General features: G+C 36.6%; 1 long non-coding RNA gene across 1 annotated transcript in view; it reads left to right on the top strand.

The window, feature by feature from the left end:
* LOC138109027 (uncharacterized) overlaps positions 1–14,775 on the top strand; it is a 49,880-nt gene extending 35,105 nt beyond the window's left edge. Inside the window, exons 2-3 of the long non-coding RNA XR_011150210.1 lie at positions 14,530–14,570; positions 14,711–14,775. This is a non-coding gene — a long non-coding RNA (uncharacterized lncRNA). The remainder of the gene's footprint in view (positions 1–14,529; positions 14,571–14,710) is intronic.
* The last annotated feature ends 1,742 nt before the right edge of the window (positions 14,776–16,517 follow it).

Here is a 16,517-nt window from a genome sequence, read left to right as displayed (position 1 = left end):
CGATGCCTCTTTCTAAGTTTTACAGGTCCTAAGAAATGACTGGAGTACCTGTGCAAAAGGTAAACCTGGAAAGTAAAATACCTGCTGTGTTTCTGTTCAGAAATGAGAAAATTAAGAAAACACCAAAATAAACAACCAGATTAACTGATGATATCATAAATGACATCATAAAAGCATTTCACATGGATATTGGGACATCTAGACAAAAGCATGTTATAAAGAGCTTCTAAACATGGATGGTATTTATGAGGGAGATTTAAATGACCACTTGAGAGCCATTATGTTCTATTATGTAAATAAGCATTTAGGGACTTGTGAAAATTTGTAATTATGATAGTGCAGAAGCTCAAAAGTGGGTTTCCATAAATGTTTTATGAGGCATTTGTTAATTGCTCTGTTAAGGTAATCTCGTAATTAAAACAGTCTACCTTTATGTCACGAACAGATTTTAGACACACTGGAAGGATAATCTATTATAAAGTACTCCTCAATTTAGTTTTGGATACGGAAACAACACATTACTTAACTGGTTATTTCGTGCAAAAAAAGTATAAAAAATAACTCTAACTGAACAGATGTTACAACATGAGAGTTAAAGGTCCAGTAGTTTTCTCTTCTTGTTTCCCTGTTTCTGTAGTGGAATATGCAAACCTATTTTCAGGGAAAAACTGGGGAGGGGTGGATGTAGGTGAGCAAAGAGACACATTTTACATTTTCACCTATGCCACCTTTACTTCAGGATAATCTCCTTCAGGAATAGAGGTTTGAACTGTGATGTCTCCCTTGAAAAGACATTCCTGTAAGCCACAGCCTGGTCTGTAATGTCCTATGTATTAAGACAGACCACCTGTCCTGGATGGTGGCACACCATGGTTTGGTTTCTGATACAGCTGGTGAAGATAAAGTAAATTGGGCTTTCTAAATTTTCTCAAAACGAACAAACAAAAAAAGCAAAGGTATGTCATATTCACATTCTAACACTGTGTAGTTGTCCCTGAGAGGAAGCTGAAATAAGGCCTGAGGGCACAAGTTGTGTCATTCTGGGATATGGAATAAAGGATTCCTCACCACAATAACAGAAATGCCCATACTGTTCAAGGACTCTGTTTTGATCTTTTCTTAAAGCACTTAAGCCTGATTCTGGTCAATTAAAACATTGACCAACTTCTTGAAATATATTGTCTACTTTTCTTCTCTCATCTCTGAACTAATTTTGAGAAGAAAATTCTTCACTTCTGCTGATGTCTTAGGCTTTATGCAAGGGTCAAGATACCAGCTGCAGAGCTGGTAGGAGGTTTTTCTGTTTCTCCAATACATGGAAACATTTAAGTAGGGATGAGATCTTATTTTATTGAAACAATATATTATTTTTTCTTGTAGAAATTCTAGACTTAGCATGGGTCTGTTACAAAGCAATCATGATACCAAAAGTTACTTAGAAAGGGTTCACTATTTCAGCAGTGGGTAAAAGGGTTCCAGCAGTAGAGACAGACTAAATAACAGACATTCCAAGAAATGACTAAATGGAACAACTTACAGAAGTTCACAAAAGTTAAATCTGATTACATCAGAGAGCTATACAAAATCCTCTGCCATAGTGGAAGTTTGTGTTTTGTCTAAAACCAGAAGATGAGCACTCATCATGCTTTATGTGTTTTACTCATCTGCTAGCCTGGCATTTGGATTTGGGTAGTTTCTGAACAAGGTGATCCTGTCATTCTCATAGGTCTTAAAGTATTAAAAAATAGTTATCCTCTTGATCACTAAGGGTTTATTTGCAGCATAAGCAATAAATGTCTTCTCTGTCCATCACTTTTTCATGCTCTTATGTGCAGACAGAAAGGAGGCAGGAGGAGTAAAAGAGCCAGCAGCTGAAAGTCAGATCAGAAATAAATGCAGGACTAGTCTCTGGATTTTATATTTAGAGAAGAATTGGGAAAAAAAAAATTAAGAGGGAGGGATGAAAGGACACACACAAGAATGTGGAAAGAAAACTGAGTCAACTGTCTACTAATGAATGCTGTAGAGCAACTCAACAAGCTTTCATCTGTAAAATTGATGTTAACCAGAATGGCTATCATTTTATTTGCATGGGGTTTGTACAAAGGCACATATTCTCTGAAATTCTTTCTGAAATAACAGATCCACAAAGTTCTCACATTGATTATGTTCTTTGTAAGTAAGCTTTGATTCCACAGCACTGTTATTTTTTTTTCCTTTTTTTTTTTTAAAGCTGGTTGCCTAAGGAAGCAAGGCTTCAGCAATTGTTTTGGTATCCTCCCATTAGCAAATTTTTTCCCACTTTTTCACCTTCAAAGTAGACAGGTACAGTAAAAGGCTTTTGTAATTCCTACGAGTTTTGAGAAAGGGGACAGCAAAGCTGAGAATTCTGTGCCATAGTAATGGGAGGCAGCAGCGTGAGCTCAGGGGCGGTTTCGGACAGTAGAAAATCCTCACCGGAAAGGCTCACTGTTCTTGCAGCCACCTCTAAAATGTTTGCATTATGCTTTTGGCATTATGTTCATGCATTCAGAAGCTATACCCTTCTGAACAAGAAACCCTCTGATTAATTCTTATGGCACTATAAAAGGCAATTGATGCAGTTTTGCAGAGGAGATGTTGAAAAACAAGTGAAGTAGGGGATAATGGTACCATGTTCTCCAATGGGAATCACATGTTTTTGGATAAGGGACACAGGCATATATTTCAGACTAAACATCTAAAGCATTGTAGAGTAAATAGGAGAGGATGTTTTTAGCAAATACCATGTCAAAATGATAACTCTTCATGTGTTTTATCTTAAATTGCTGTAATTTAATCACACATTTCCCAAGATGCAAAGCTTATCTGTCATTCATTTTACAGCTTACATACCTCTTGCAAATAAGCAGAAACATTGCTAGAATTCTAATGAGTGCTTTGCTGCTGTGCATCATGAGAAATGTAAACTGCCCTACATTTTAAATCTGCTCTTTGGCATTGCTTAACCAACACACTTGAGACCCTATATTGTACTCACTTATCCTAATTTCCTTGAATTAATATATAAGACTGTCATTCACACTCAGGCTTCTCAGAACAAACAGTTTCCAGGAAATGCAACAGAAACTAGTCAACAAAAGCAGATGGGCATCCTGGGAATCTGAAGTGACAGAAATAATATAACAGAACACATTAGCAGCACATATAGCTAGTTTATGCAGCTTTTTGATCTTATTACTATTACTTTCATCTTCTCTCGTCTTTTTCCTCTTCTCTTTAAAATCACATTTGATATGGAATTGGTTTATTAAACTACCGCTCCCTGCAGGCCATGGGAAATAAAGTAACCTCAAGTGCATAAAGAGCAAAGGTGGTTTAAAACACTGGAGATAAATCTAAGTAAAAAGTCGGTGGCTTCAAAACACAGCAAGAACATTGGTTTCAGCATCTGAAGAACAGACCTACCCAAGATTTCCACATAAGGAGAAACTTAGAGATTGGAGAAGAACAGTGATACAATCATGTATTTACTTGAAGGCACGTGAGCACTCAGATTGCAGGGTGTAGCAAACAGCAAATTCCAGCCACATTTGGCACAGGGCTCCCTTTGTACATCATGCTCAGCTTTGAGCAGAATAATTAAATTCCCTGGGCCAGAGAGAATCCATAGTGAAGTGTTTCGGGCACTCATCTGAGATCAGACTTCATTTCCAGTAGTCACTTCAGCCAATACTGAAATAATTTATATTACTTACTCCTTGTGCCAGGGACTGGGGGGGGATCTACACCCCAGCACGAGCACTCTTGCCATGAGACCATGTGAATCCATCTTGTGGGCTGGTGTCAGCCAGAGCCTGGACACTTCTGGCAAGCATCCCAAATGGCTGTGCTAATCATAAAGTAACAGGAGACTCCTCTTCACATTGTGCTAGAGCACACCGGATCGAATAGGCGTGCTGAGGACACACTCAGTGTATCAGGTCCTACAGGCCAAAAACCAATAAAGAACTGAGTTACTGAATCCAGCTCAAGGGAGCTGAAGAGCCTAACTGTTTAATCTTGAGCAAAGTTAGACATTCTTTGTAGCAGAATTCTAGCTATAAAATTTCTGGTGAAAATATAGATAGCTGGCACTTTCTGCTTACAGTCCTAAAATTAAACTAAATGAAAAAAAGAGATGAGTAAATTTTTGGGTTTATGATTTCCATAGAGATGCCTATTTTCCATTATAAGCCTTAGAATCCAAGAAAGTAAAAAAAGAAACCAAATTAAATATTTACTCCAGTAAAAAAAAATTACAGAAATTTCTGCATAGTCAGCAGACTTGAACCAAAAATAATCTAATTAAATATTAAATACTGGGTAAATATTAAGCATTAAATATTTATAAATATTTATTAGATGAAATATTTAGCATAGAGTATTGTAAATATTACTATTTTAATGTAAAAATTCCTCTGAAATATATTCTATGATTTGGGAAGCAATTTTTAAAAATTTTCTTTTAATGAAAATGGTTCTGAGCAATTTTAAGGCCTGCTGCTATTACTTTTTCCTACAATACATTAGGACAGTATTTTAGATAAATCTATAATATATAATATCTAAAATATTAGATATAATACATAGCAATCTTGTGATAAGAAAGAATCCATAGTTTTATTAAAATAGGCTAAATTCAGGAAAATTTATCTTCTTTTGTGTAAAGGAAGGATAATTTAGATGGATACCAAGGAAAGCAAATCCACTCTATGCTATCAAATTATGGCAACACGTTATATCTCATCTACTGTTTATCAAATGAGATGAGCTTTTGTTCATTTTCCTTGTAATAAAACAATCATAGAATATGCTGAAATTGAAGAGATTCATCAGGATCATCAAGTCCAACTCCATAAATATGTATCAATTAGTACTGGTACTTGTAGATTCATTTCTCACAATTATTGTGGAAGTGGAGACAGAAAATGCTTAGTAAGTAAGGCTACATAATCCTATATTTGGAAATAAATGTAAGTGCACTCAAAAGTGTTTTGCTTCCCTATTTATATTAAATTTAAACAAAGGCAGAATTTGAAGTAGTTATGTCTCTTCTATTTTTCTTCCCTGATCTGTTTGTATATCAATTTTTATATCTTGAAAAATTGATAAAGACAATTAGGAAATTAAATTTTCTTAGGAAACTGTATTAGGATTAGTGTTCAAGGCAAATTTTGACCGATAATTACCCATCTGATTTTCATGTTGACTCCCCTGCAGTGCTACTGAGGTTAAAACTCACCGTAGGATAGCTATGAAGTCTAAATGCACAACAATAGCAAGAACACTCTGACTAAAATCAGATACTAACGTCAGTTGCCATTTGACTCACTAAAATAGTTTTGTGGATTTCTTTTTTTTTGTTTGTTAAACAAGCTTACCATTATGTCAGAAGTGTTCAAAAAACAGGGATGAGAAATTAACCAGCATGCTCAAAAGAGCATATATGAATCAATGTTTATCTTCCTATTTTTGGGGAGCCTCCTTTCTGCTTAAGATTGAAATAAAAATGAAACAAAAGAAGGAGTATTGCGCTTTTTCATCATAATCAGTAATTAATTTTCTCCTGTTATATGCTATTTATCCCACTGTTGGATCCCTGGCAGTGAAGTCCTGATGAAAATGCCATTATATTTTAATTTTGAAGTGATATTAATCCATTAACTATCTGCATGTTTAACCAAATGACAACAGTTAACTCGTTATCCTTTTAAATCATTTATCCCCAGTACAATTTCTGAGTGAAGTATGTACTGCCAGGAATTTAGTATTGAACAGTCTTCGCTGTTAAAAACCACTGTAATTTCACTGTATCAGATCTAGTTTTCACTCAGATATTCAGATTTAGATTAGTCCAAGAAAGCAGGAGATAAATGATCAGAAATTTCTACTCTCGTGTCAGTCACATTTGTTGAGCCCAAAGCCACTGCGTAGGGTAGAATTCAAGGCATACTGCACCAGTGAGCTGAAGCAAGAGGAGCCTCTATGGCCTGGAAGTTTAAATCTGTTGGATTGGTAATGAAATCCTACTTTCCAGACCTGTTGTGGGATTTTTTTCTACGTATTATTCTGTATTTCACATAGCAAAATATAATGAATGCCCTCCTAATAAAGGCTAGAACCAATGAAGACAGCAGAGAAACCTAATTTCAGGACTCTGATTAAATTTAGACATCAGGCAGATGTCAACCTAGTCAACATGGTCAATAAAAAGATCCTATACTATATACTGAAGAGCAAAACCTAAAAAGAAGTAGATTTGATGGGCTTTAATTATATAGAAATATAGAATTTAGAGATTTCCAGAGTTAAGCGACAGCTTGCATGCAGACATTTCTGCACTTATACCTAGGTTTTGCTTACATTTCAGCTTTAGAATCTTAAACTATTCTGGATATGACCATTAAAATTATAGTTTCTTTTTAAATCTGGGAGAAGAATATGATTTTTTTTATTGAGGGTCAAATAAGAGTAGGGTTTCCTCTTAGTTTTTTTGTCTGTTAATTCTTCATGCCTTTTTTTCTCCACATTCAATATAATGTAAATAAAAACCATATGGGTTTAATGCTACAATCACTGATAGCAGTGGTACACCTCTCTGATCTGAAGGGTTCAACAAAATCCTGTAAGTGTCTGGGATATCATTAATAAATGTATAATTTCTCATTGATCTACGAGGACCAGGATATCTGATGAAAACCTGGTATGATAGCACACAAGTTCTTGTCAGGGTCAGATGAAGCCCTTTGGAGAGAATTAAAATTTCAAAGAGATGAAAGGGAGAAAATATCATTGCTTAATGAAATATGAATAGATATACTGCATTGTTCAAGAAGGTATTGTTATATGAGCAGACTCCTGGAAAGTCTGCTGTAGAAACTTACACATGCTCAATGCTACCCTGAAGGTGTGATTGCAAATTCGCAGAGGAATATATATTACAAAAGCGGTGCCTGGCAAATTAAAAACTACATAACTGAAATGTAAATATCCAACATCAGAAACCTGGTTTTTATTAGAAAAAGCTTTATCTGAGAGTAGAAAAATACTGATATCAATAATTTGGTCATTATGTAAAAGGTGGGGTTTTTTTGGACACAAGTCTGTGTATGAACTTTGCTTTTGCAAGAAGAGTGCACAATATTCACTAAGCAAAATTTTTTAACTTGAGTTAAGATATGATATAGAAAAGGATGCTGATACTAGAAATGAAATGCATGTTCTGGAACAGTACTTCCCAATTCCTTCTTTAGCTTTCTTAATCTTTCCCTTTTTCCCTGCCTGCTACTCACTGCTAAGCCCATTTCTCTCAGCTCGTTTCTCAGTTTAAATCTATTTTTATCTTATTGATGAGTCACTCGTCAGTCTGTAGTTTAACACATCCTGTGTTTCTCCGGATGGTCTCACATGCTTTTTATATAAAGGGAGAGGAGGACTCTGTAATTGCATTGTGACTCTATTCTTTTTCACTCTAAAGGAAATTAAGGTGGTATTTATTTATAGCCTGGAATATTCCCGATTTTTTTCCCTATGAAAATTTCCATCAGGTTCCTATGAGCGTGTTTACCTAGGTCTGGTACTATGTTTTTTCTCACTCAAGGCCTGTATAAATGCTGGTGTTTATTTGGTTATGCTGTTTGTCAGTTCAGCTGCAGCTGAAATCATTAAATTCTCATATAATTACAGTGGTGCCATTCAAACAGCTAGCGTTTAGGTTGTGTCAGCATTTCCATTATAAATCCTTAATTTAAATGGCTTGCAATAACTCAGCCATAAAATATGTTTTGAGCTGAACCTTGGCTTGTAAGGTTTCAGGCCAGGAGCAACTTCCTTTTCAAACTGAAAAAAAAAAAGAAGAAAATAACTCTCTCAATCATTTCAAGAGTGGATTGAGTGCTTGTGAAAAGGCTAAGTTTACTGCTGTAGGAACCAAGCTATGGTAAAAGCCTTCAGTGACACAAAGACATGTTACAGGTTTTCTTTGTTTTGCCTCATCTCAACTTACAGATTCTGATTCTGTAAGGGAATTGTTTGGGTCCTGTGTAAACTTACGTCTGCTTTAAGGCTGATAACAAGAAAGTAATTTGATGGCAATTTTGATAGTATATTAAGGGAGCAATTAAAGACATTCATGGCCACCAGCATGGGGAGACTGAGACATGGACTGGGCTGAGGCAACACAACCATACAAATGTGTTAGTTCAGATGCCTTTCATGTTCTTGCTCCTGCTGTTTTTAGATGGAATATCTTTTTCTGGATTTCTCAACTGCACCAAAGCATACAACCAGAGTAGAACCTCTGTCTCTGTATTTTGAGATACTTGGCTGAAAACATCTTCCTAGAAATGTAGCCTGCATTCTTGATCACAGGACAGGCTCACTCACAAAAGGAATGAAAATAGCCCCCACCTGTAACAACTCACAGCATACTATTTGGCAGGGGATATCTCACAAAACACCACTTAATATAAGAAAAATGAATAGCTCTTAAAATTCTGCTGGCATTTAGATAGTAAAATCCAAATTTAGTTTGACATGAACTGTAGCTGGCACAATTCAAAATCTGTGTAGAAAATAGATTAATGACAAGTTCTAAAAAATGGATTGAGGATTTTCCTGGTGTAGTGCTTTAATCCATGCATTTTGACGAGTGTCATTTGGTTGTTTGAGAACTTCAAATAGAAGCTTTTGACCTCAAACTACTGATTCTATTAAAGCCACTACCAAACCTTGTGTCTTCAGTCAGACAGGAAAAAAATGTTTTGTCCTTCTAAATATTTATTATTTGCGTCAATATGGCCTAGAGAGGCAGTATAAAGCTAAAGAGTGTCCTATACTTAGACCTTAATTATTATAGTTCTTTCATGCAGATCTGTTTTCACAAAAAATCTCATGAAGATGTGATTTTCTCCCCTCAGCCCCAATTTAATTAAGTCAAAATTAGTCTTATTCCATTTAGGTTCGTTGCTCTATATTTTGATGATCTTCATTTTGGTTTTACATAGTACATTTAAATATTAACATTATAGGAAGAGTCTATCACTCTAAAGGAAAAAAAAAATCATGTCTTGCTGTTATTAGCATCAATTACAATTATTTTTAAAATGTGTTAAAGAAGATACTCCATAAAAAATGCCTATCTTCTGCAATATGGCTGATTAAGCTCTAATTCTCCTGGAAGAATGTTGTGCCATAAAGGAGTCCTTGCAACAGTAATTGTAATAAAATATTGGAGTAGATCTCATTAAAATCTAAACCTGAAGCTCATGATTTTCCCTTACTGTGTATGTGCTACCTGAACAGACATTCAAAGTTGTTATATTTCATAAGGGCTTTGGATCAGCAATTTTCTACCCATTTTTGTATTGGTTATCCTGAGTGTGTTCTCTGTGAGTGTTTTATCTCCATCTGTACTATCTAGAAAGTAATACAACCATATTTAGGATGCCATAGAAAATGAGGAATGTTACAGTGATGCTATCTACTAAATTTACAGGAGGCAGATAAACTAGCATTTCAGTGGTTATCGATTTCTTCCTTACAGTGGACTGCTACTATAAAATCAAACATTTTTTACATCCTTACCCAGGGTAGACAAAGCACCACAGGGCCACCACAGTTGCACAGGTGACAAGCAGTGTCACTCTGGGACCAAAGACAGCTTAGTGATGCCTGTGGAGAGCACAGCTTGTGCACTGCACTGCTGTAGCGAGGCTTTCATTTTAGGGCTAAGACAGCACTTCATCTCAGCACCAAGCTGTGCTGTGCTGGGACTTCTGAAGAGTTTGTAAGACCCTGAAACCCAAATTCCTTGCACACAGACATACCAAAAGCAAATCTTGGGCGGCTGCAATCTAGGAAAAGCAGTCAAGCCTTCTAGCTTTAAAACTGTGCTACCATTTTACAGTCAGTTGGCCAAGTAAATGACAAGATCTATGTAAAATACTCTGCTGAAGTTCTAGTTTGTATTTTCCCAGTTTCAGAATTTGTCATTTGAATACTTTTCTATGTCAGCAGTTATGACAGAAAAGGATGGGCAACACTGGAATAACTCACAGGGCTCTTCCATTTTGCAGCGGCTCTTCCATTCTTAAAAAATTTGCAGTGAGGTAATTACTTACTTGGGAAAGGTGGTTGACTGATTGCACTGACTGGGCATGTTTGGTGCTCATCTTAATGACTGGAGAAAGGTAATGAATGGCAACTTATTGACACAGACGGTGCCAGTTATGTGTGTTCTGCAGGTCTTGGGAACATTGATTTTGATAATGGATTATCTGTAAGAGAGTTGCTCCTTCTTTTTCTAAGGGGTGAAGAGTATCACAATGCTATGACAGGTTGCATGAAAAAGTAATATCTTGTGCTTTGACATAATAACTATTGTGGCTCACTGCTTCAGGGAACAGCAGTCTTTAAAATCACAATGAAAACCCAAGTATAACCAAGTTTCTATTCTTTCCTGATGGCAAGCAAAAATGAAGAAAAAGGGACAGTACTTGAAAACAAACCAAATAAAATGTTTAGCTCAAATGATCTTTATACTCAACAGTGAATCAAGTGTTTATTACGGACTATTTGAAAATACTTGCAAGGTTTCTCACTAGACACTGTTCACAAACCCAATCATATGTGCTTGAATACTTTTGCCATGCCTCATGAGCAGGGATGCTTTTAAGCTTCTGTCACACAGAACATTAAAGTTATTTTTGATAGTCTGACAGTCTTGGTCATTGTATAAACAAGAGAAAAGAAAACTAGTTCTGTATATAATCACAAGTATCTGTCCACTTGTATTGTTTCTTCAGTTCCTCTTTAATTCTTGTTTAGTACTCATTTAGGCTTTGAGATGTTGGCCTATACAACACGATCTCAGGTTGTAGGATTTCTTTCCTACCCATATATAAAACATAAAATTATCCAGACCAAATAATATGAACTTGTGCAATATTCAGAATGTTCTTTAAGACATTGATTTAAAGCAACAAAAGAAAATTTTACAGTCTGATCCAATCCACATATTCTTCAGAACAACTGTAGTCCTTGTCAAAGGTTTTATTTCAATCCAAAATTGCTCTTCTCCCTCAGATTCTTATTTTCTACTTTCTGCTGAAGGATCACTAAGGAACATCTCTTACTGCTAGTTCGGTGTGATAAGAGGAAGCAGAAAGTTATTTTGGCCTAGATGTGTTCCTATGCCTTAGAGGCAGTCTCTATCATTAGCATCTGAGTCATTGGCAGTAATTACTCATTTCATCAGCACAGGTCTCTTTTGTTGCCTTATGGAATTTTTTTAATCCTGTTAATATCTAGAGCTTTATTTGTTTCTTTTTGTGTCCTTTTGTTATTGATAGATGTAACTTAAAACTTCTTTTCTGTCAGTCGTTCAGCTTTCACAGGAACATTTATTTATTGCATGTTTAGCTTTTGTTCAGTAGGGAGGCTTAGTATAAACAATTTCAAATTAAGCCTTTTCCACTACAGTCAGTGGAAGTAGGCTCGACATTATTTGCATAGCATGTCCTAACTATTGTCAAATCTGACTTCAAAACCGTTATATATTCTTGCAGGCAAAAATGCTTGAATATCAATAGAGATAACCTGTATTCATTTTAACGTGCCATTGGGAACTTAGCTAGGGAAACTGTGTGTGCAGACAAACCTAGCCATGGCAGCTGCTACTTGTTTTAGGGGTTTTTTTCCAATCTGGGGAAGTGCAGAATCAATAATACAACTTGAGATGTTACTATTCAGGTCCTCAGTGATACCTTGCTCCATAATTTATGAGTCTCTGACAGTTTTAAAACAGTTGTTCATTTGACACCTCTCTCTAGCACTTTCAATTGGTTCTTGTAAAAAAAAAAAAAATCAAATTCTGGTGTCAGACTGCAAGTAATGAGCCAGTCTGCCAAAAACTCTGTAGTCAAAATAGGTATTCCCTGATTCCCTGCCCAAACTAAAATAACTCTGTTGCTAAAACACTCACCTCAGTACTGAAGCAGCTTCAATGATAGAAGATGTTCCTCTTACCCAACCTGCTCCCAGACACCAGGTCCTTCTGTCTGGAGGCAAAGCGTAAGCCCACATCTCCTCACTGAACTCTGTCCACCTCCATTCAGATTGTTTCTTTGTTAGATATACTCTGAGAAATGCCTTCAAAAAATTGAGGGAAAGAAAAAGAAGTCTTGTTTATTGACTGCAAAAGGACTTAAGTATAACAAGTGAGGGGAGTTGCCAGATCCAGGATGGAGGAAAACCTGAAGTCCTGCAGCTGGGGAAACCTCAGTGCTGGGAAAAGAATCCAGTATTGGGGAAGGAATAATGAATTTTTTGACTGATAATGCGCTTTAGAATTTTCCTTTAAAGAAAAATGTGAGGGATATGAAATAATATGTGGCTGGAGATGAAATAGTAATCATTGTTGTCAGGAAGTTCAGATCACTACCTGAGGAGCAACTTTCTTTCAGAGATGTTGCTGCTGGGAGTTAGAGCAGATTGTACACTGAAGAGCAGATGAACAATAATAACATGGCCAACACTTTAGGCACTTAAAAAAAATATTCTTTTTCTACTTATATAATTAATTAATAAATATATAATTAATGTATAATTAATAGTTTTTCATATCGTTTATGTGTTCTGTCTGTCTAAGTAGTGAAAGTATACTTTACTGCTTAGGGTTCTTATTTGTCAGAAATTTTAACAAGAAATCTCAAAATGGGGAAAAATCAATGCTCTCCTGTTAGCCGACTGATACTTATGCTTTTATACATCCTTATTGCTCAAAGGAATTGGCAAATTGAAACAGTCTGTGAAACATAAATATTCCTTAAATGCTAAGGTTACAAATACTCATTTAGTAACCTATTTCAGATTTGGAGAGCACTGTGAAAGCTTGCTGAGCACATCTTTTAGTAAGATGCACAGTCTTGTCTGAGAGGAGCCATACCACTGGGTTTAGGACCACCTGCAATAGACTGTTTTAAAACTTGCTTATATATACCTCAGCATTATTTCCAGGCTGGATTTCTCTGATTTTTTCTGCAGCCACTGAGTCTTGTTAAGTCTTTCCTGTAATGGCTTTTCCTGTGCAAATAACTATGTACTGTGTTTGAGTCATGTTTTGGCCTCTTTAATAAACAGAATAGTTAAGCCTGATCAGCCTGACATCACAGGTTTGTTTTATAATCTCTTAATAATTACAGGCTTCTATTCTGCTCTTTCTGAATGTTTACTTGTTTTCCCGGGGCCATTCAAACATGCATTCTAGCACTGATATTTGCTAGTGCCATGTACAGAGACACAAATGCTTTCCTACTTCTATTTGACACCTCTCCTCTTCATAACACTGCAAACAATTTACTTGCTTATCTAGAAAAGACAGTGTAGGAACAGTTTACACTGAGGCAGCTCACTTTACAATGACCCACAAGTCATTTGTGAGGGACTGTTTTTTGAGACATTCATTCTATAAAAATAGTTGAATTGTTCATTTTTCACATATATTATCACATATTTAATTGTAATGGGATGTATCTGTTTGGATCATGGCGTTCAAGCAGCACCAGTCCTTTCTCTTTCCTTTCTTATTTTCCAGAGTCATCTACAAAGTTAAATAGAAACTTATTAATATAATTTTTTCATCACTGTAAAAAAATAGCACTGACAAAAGAAGTAGTAGCCAATGGTAGTAGTCCTCTAGTAATTTACTGGCACCTTTCTATTAGAAAACATTTATTTTGCAGCCGTTTGAAATCCATATACTTATTGAAGAAAACTGCAAAATTTAGACTATTGTTACTTTCTAGTAATTTCTGGAGGTGAACGTTTTGTGAAACATATTCAAGGACTTAACTTTAGGTTTACCTCCCTTGAAATTTACAAAAAAACCTCATCTTATTGTTATCACTCTTCACATTAAAGAATGTTTCAAACAATCTTCTTTCAGAAAGTGCCTTTCAGTGTCTGAATAACCTTTATGCTTGCTGAAAGCCAGCTCTCCAGTATTTTATACATGCACAACAAGGAAAAAGAAATACTGCTGCATTTTGTAGGATCGAAGCAGTACCAAGAGGCCATGGTACATATTATACTAGAAATAGCATCAAAGTCATAAATGCTGATTCAGTTATCAGAGCTGTAGGTTTGCTCGTATTTATAAAATGACAGAAGAAATCACAAAGGCCCATAGCAATTATTAACAATGATATGCTGAATTTATATGGCCTGAAAGTGGGTTATGCACTGCTCTAATACCCAGGGACTAGGTCAGGAAGGGAATCATGACTGAGTTACAACTCTGCCTGGTTCCTGGGAGCAATCTGTTTTGATCTCTATCTGTAGAAGAGTATCTTTATCTCTATGGGGACTAGAATGTGCAGGCTTGTTTGTTAGTAGTTAGTAGTAATGAAAAAGGACCAGGAACAAAATGAGGCTTTTGCTTGGGTTTGATTCTGCTTCAGTTTAACCTAAACCACTGATAAAAATGTTAACTGAGAATCTTCCCCTTAGGACCGTGTCCCAGACAAAGGATGGCACTTCTGCAAAATAAGGTAAGAATGGACTGGAGAGGAGATTTGACAGAGAAGTAAATAGGTCTAAAGGGTTTTTATCATACTGAGGCCTGAGGCTGAGGTCTGGGGCCTTGCTTCATTCAGAGCAACAGACTGAAACACACTCTTTTTCCTTTCAGACTAGTGCTTCAAACTCCAGGACGTGTCCTACTCTGGATAACTTCATTACTTTTGTCTATGTGGGTGTTTTGCTTTCTGTTTTTTGTGTTTTCATTTGTAGGAAATGACAGATGAGAATTAAAGTCATATGCAAGTAAAACCCCTCTTGTTGAAACAGAGAGAAAATATTCAACCTTGAAATAATCCATAACAAGAAAATCTTTTGTTCTGTCCAGTACTAGCAGTGATACATGAGCAGAGGAAATGTGTTTTTATACTTTATTTAAGATCAGTATTAAAATAGGCTTAATTCTTATTGAGGTTACTCTTAATACATAGCACTGTAAGTAATCTAATTCACCCTGTACAATGTAAGTGACTAATTTAATGATTTACTGAATACTGGAGCATTTGTTTCCTTGTATTTACTCTTTTCCATTATCTTTGGCTAAGTCTTCTGCATGTCTGAGAGGGTCTTTTGAGCCTAGATGTAGAGTAAGTAATGTGGGGAATAAGGGGCCTTGTCCAAGTTGTCTGATACTCTCAGATCATAGTAATGTTGCACAATGTGAACACAGAACTGGAGAAGAAACTGATTCCTTCAGAGTCCTACCAAACAGATTCCTATAAAAGAGGATTTGAGTACAGTCTGAAAAGGTCTGAGCATGACTGTGCAGGTCTAAGGACAAAAGAAACTTTGGGGAATGAGAGCAATCTAGGCAATAACCTTCCAGCTTGCAGAATGGAGAAATTTATGGAAGAGAGCTTTGGTGAATCGATGCCACATATATTCCACAGGGTCCCTCATGGAGATGCTTAGACAGCACTCTGCCAGCACCTACGCGTGCACACGATCTCACCTTCACAAGTGGTCGTGAACAGCCGCTCACACCCACACAGTCTGTGCATGAACTGGAGACAAAGAGGTGAGAGGGGCTTTCTGCATGCAATTCCAAGGTGTTTAATGGCAACATACCCAAAGGGAACAGAGGCATGAAGAACCAAGAACTGAAAGCCCACGCCAGTTTTATCCCGAGAGCTCCCAAAGGCGGGCAGAGCATCCAAAACCAATAGTCTGAGGGCTAGGGGGCAGAGGCAAGGTTGAGTGACATAACAGGGGCCAATGGGAGAAGGGATGGGAGGGGGGAGAGAGTCAGTACCCAGTGGAATTTTGGTAAAGGGAGAACTTTCTAGCACAGATGTTTATGGAGAGACCACTTTCAAAGCAACATGGGGGTGTAAAGTGGATATTGCCACCGCAACAGAAATTCGCTCATCTCTAAAGACAACTCCCTAACTCTTACACTTTGTTTACATGGTTATATATGTGTGTCCAATTTTTTAAGAAGACAACAAACAAAACTTAGTTCAAAACCAGCTTTTGAATGTCATGCCCTTAGTTAGCACTTAATCTTTTTGCTACCATCTGATTATTTAATGAAGTTGTATTGCATTGCTGCGAGCCACTGAGGGTCTAAGGGTTCAGGTATTTCCTTTACCTGAGATACCTACTTGCTGGTATGAAGAAAGATGTCAACTTATATGACCCCCCACTTTCACTGTCTTTACTCCAAGCAACCTTCACAACGTCTGTCCTCTGTATTCTACGGCTGCCAGCATCAGTCAAGTCTCTCAAGTTCTCTTTGTCCTAGCAAGGGCCATTCACTCTGTCCCTCTCCACCTGCATTTCCTCCTTCAAAGAAGTCCAACACACTAACACAAACCACATCCAGTTTTGTATACCTTTGTGAGGAGTTTACTGTGCAAAGGCTTAAAAACCCTAAGGAGTCTGTAAGAATGAATTAAACATCCTAAATCCTGTCTCTC

Source organism: Aphelocoma coerulescens, chromosome 4 (genome assembly GCF_041296385.1).
Source record: "Aphelocoma coerulescens isolate FSJ_1873_10779 chromosome 4, UR_Acoe_1.0, whole genome shotgun sequence".
Classification (NCBI taxonomy): Eukaryota; Metazoa; Chordata; class Aves; order Passeriformes; family Corvidae; genus Aphelocoma; species Aphelocoma coerulescens.
Note: the sequence above shows the minus strand (reverse complement) of the source record. Positions and strands in the feature narration are given on the sequence as shown.